Below are 3,950 nucleotides of genomic sequence, written 5' to 3' on the forward strand. Positions count from 1 at the left end.
TATAGGAGATAGGATTTAAGAATATGTTAAAGGTATTATAAAAATCATATAAATGGTCCATTAAATTCTTCAACTATATGTATCATTAGAACTTATATTTCTACAGCCCAAAGATTTAAGATTTGAAAAGATTTTTATATAATGTTGTCTTGCATGAGCTTCACAACAAATCTACAAGGTAGATACTATTATTGTTCCCATTTCATAGATGAGGAAACTAAGGATGTGAGAGGCTAAGTGATTGAATGGGTCACAGATCTAATATATGTACAAGAAATAAGTTGATACCATGCATTTTTCACTTCATGTTTAGTACTTTCCACAACCCCACAGCTCCTCCATAGAAAAGTGCTTGCATAGCTGAACAGGACCCTTAAAGACTGATTATTATATTTTAAAACAATTATTTTACAAATTGAGTCTCTAACATCTATGCTTCTTTTATACTCTTATTAGAAGAAATTTGCCTAATAGCAATAATAGCAGTTTACATTTATATAGCAAAGGTTCTTATGCTAACTTCTTTTCTCAAGGGATGAGGCTTATTTTGACCAAATTAAAACTTCACTTAAAATTCATGTATTCTAAATTCCAGACAAAACACTAACCTTTTGGTGTTTGGCTTTAACTTTGGCAAACATATCTTCCTGCTCTTGAAGAAAAGTTTTAAAATGTTAATTAAAAGACTCAAAGAGCTTCAGTCAAAAAATAGTCCTGACCTTAAGCTCCTTTCTCCTACAAAGTGATGAGTTGGAATAGAATGAGAAACACATGGATTAATTGTCTCCATAAAATTTATGGGGAAATTAAATACTAGTAATAATCACAATTAGGAAAAAAGTATTTGGAAAATATGCTCTGATTTAAAATTAAAAAAAACTCCCTGAAAATCTTTAGAATGAAAGGTCAAAGGGGAAGGAGTAAAATTTGTTCTGACTGGAAGTCCTATTGAACTATCTGAATGAAGGTTCTGATGAGCACAGTTGCACTAAAGTGGGTACTTGACACAAACTTACCAATTGTTATGTTTGGTTCAATTGTTATTGTCAGTGAAGACTAAGCCCTAAACTGACTTCCACCCTAACAATTTAATTTCTAACCATAACACAAGACAATAAACATTACATTGGGATACAAATGCATCTGTTACACGGACTATCATGGCAACAAGAAGCCACTTTTGATGAAGAGAAATGATAATTTGACAAATTATATTAAGTGCCTAAGTTCATGAGTGTGCTTAATTAGTATAGCCCTTTATATAGGATTTAGTTCTATGGGGTACCTTAGAGATAAATGAGTTGCCTTCTTTATTTTTATTTTTTTTTTGTTTGTTTTGGAGGGCAGTTGGGGTTAAGTGACTTGCCCAAGGTCACATGGCTAGTACATGTTAAGTGTCCGAGGCTGTATTTGAACTGAGGTCCTCCCAACTCCAGGGCTGGTGCTCTATTCACTGTGCCACCTAGCCGCCCCCAGTCTTCTTTATAGGAATAAAGGCACTAAAGTAGACACAGGTCAAGGGACATACTTGAAGTTAGAGTTATTACTAGGGTAGTTTCTATCCCTAGAATCCCCCCAAAATCAGTCAAATGAAAGCTAGTAGAAGTAGATGCAGTGTGGAAGATAGTTTAATTATAAATACTCTCAGGGAGGGAAGAAGGAAGGGTTTCTAGTTATTGTTGTTCATCTGTGTCTTCTCTGACTCTTTGTGATCATATTTGTGAGGGTTTTTTTGTTGTTATTGGGGGTTTTTTTGTTCATTTTGTTTGTTTTTGGCAAAGAAAATGGAGTGGTTTGCCATTTTTTTTTTCTCTAGTTAATTTTGCAAATGGGGAAAGTGAAATAATCAAGGTTAAGTAACTTGCCCAGGGTCATATCTCTAATATGTGTCTGAGACCAGATTTGAATTCAGAAAGTTGGTGTTCCTAACTCCAGTCCCGGTACTCTATCCACTGTGCCACCTAGTGGACCAGAATTTATTAAACACTTATTTCGTACCAGGCATTGTGATAATCATTTTACGAATATTAACTCATTTGAAACCCACAACAACCCTAAGAGGCATTTGCTATTATTATCCTCTTTTTACGGTTGAGGAAATTGAGGGAGACAGAATGACTTTGATAGTCACACAACAAGTCAATGTCTGCAGCCAGATTTGAATTCTGGTCTTCCTAAGACCAGACCTAGTACCCTATCCACTATGCCATTTTGAGGGTGTTGCATGAAGGGGTTGGCACAGTGTGTACCATTGGAAAACCATAAAGTTGGTGGTCATCAAGAAGCAAATTTATCCTAAAAACATGAAAGTCTACCAGTTTCCAATGAAGAGCCATCAAGAGCCAAATTTTCATTTACCCTGTACTTGTAAAGACTCAGAGGAGCAGTGCTTTGAAACCTAAATGCTTACACATACATTGTATTCTTTGATCTAGACTGACTACAATAACAAAATGTCCATTGGAATGAAGTAATTTTCCAGTATACTCCCTAGATGATGCTGTTGAAAAGACAGTAAACTTTGAGTCAGAAACTACAGAGAAAATGGCCACTTATTGGTCCATGATGAGAGGAGTGTGTGTGTGTGTGTGGGGGGGGGGAGTACGATAGGAAAGAAAGAGACAGAGACACAGAGAGAGAGAGTAGACTGACACAGATGTTCATTCATAGACAGACCTTGACAGACATAGTGAAACAGCAATAGAGTGAGAGAGATAGATGGACAGAAACAGAGAACTAGAGACACAAAGAGACAGAGATAGACACAGTCAAAGAGTGACATAGACATGCATAGAGGTAAAGACATAGAAAAAGTTACACACAGAGAGACAGAGATGGAAGGAGGAATGTCAGAACAGACACAGTCTGGGTAAATCCTATTTTTGGAGGCATCTGTGAGTAAGTTGTTTTTCTTTTTGATTTTGTTTTTCTGTGTTTCAGAGGTACACATTTTGGCCTGCTCATTGGAACAGGGAATCCATTCTACTTTTCTGTCACAGCTCAGCCTAACTTTGCACATGTGTGAGAGGGCTGCCATACAGACTTCTGCATGACCCTTAAAATAACCCTGTGAGACAGCTTGGACAGGTATTATTAGCTCCTATCTTACAGATAAGCAAATTGATGCTCAGAGAGTTGAAACGATTTGACCACAGTCATTCAACTAGTAAGTATGAGAGCCAGACTGCAACCAAGCCAGTCTCTGAGTCTAGTACATTAATAGAACAAATGCAATATTATTTGTAAAGGTTTCCTTACCTGACCTCGAGTTATAGCTTGAGGGTATGATTTTATTACTATTGCACATAGCCACATTGCACACCACATAATTTATCCCCCAATGCTATTGGTAATAAAGTTTTGAATAATAACATTCGTCTGACTTAGAAAGAAAGGCATAGGAGACAACGGCATTGCCCCTAGAGTGCAGTATAACTTGATGCCGTCCTAATTTTTCATCTGAAACAAATCATTAGAGTTCTGCCATGATTGGTAATTTCTCTGTACACAGACATCATTTTCTCAAAGGATGCTCTGGAGAGGATATAGATCAATGTGGATTCATTTTTTTTCTTTTAATGGAAAATATTGTAACTATTCCATTATCAGGTACCAAGACAGACTTAAGGGGTCAGGAGGCTCATGTTTCTCCCTATCACCATGGATCTTTCATACATGAGTAAACTTCTAACATTCCTCAACTTATGGCAGTTGGACTAAAGAGACTTGAATTACTCACCCAGTTCATAATATATGATTGTATGCATTTAAGAAATGAAGATAAAATATCATCAAAAAGAAATTTGCTGTTCATATAATATGACAAACAGACTCAGACTCTATTTGAATGAGTTTATAAAGAGTCCTGAGATGAGACTAATGCAAGGTTAGGTACTAAAGATAGGGAGGTAAAAAGTGAAACTGTAAAGTTCTAGTAAAATATGATTCCT

The sequence above is a fragment of the Petaurus breviceps genome, unplaced genomic scaffold (genome assembly GCF_028583685.1).
Source record: "Petaurus breviceps papuanus isolate PSGF00001 unplaced genomic scaffold, PetGlider_PUasm1.0 176, whole genome shotgun sequence".
Classification (NCBI taxonomy): Eukaryota; Metazoa; Chordata; class Mammalia; order Diprotodontia; family Petauridae; genus Petaurus; species Petaurus breviceps.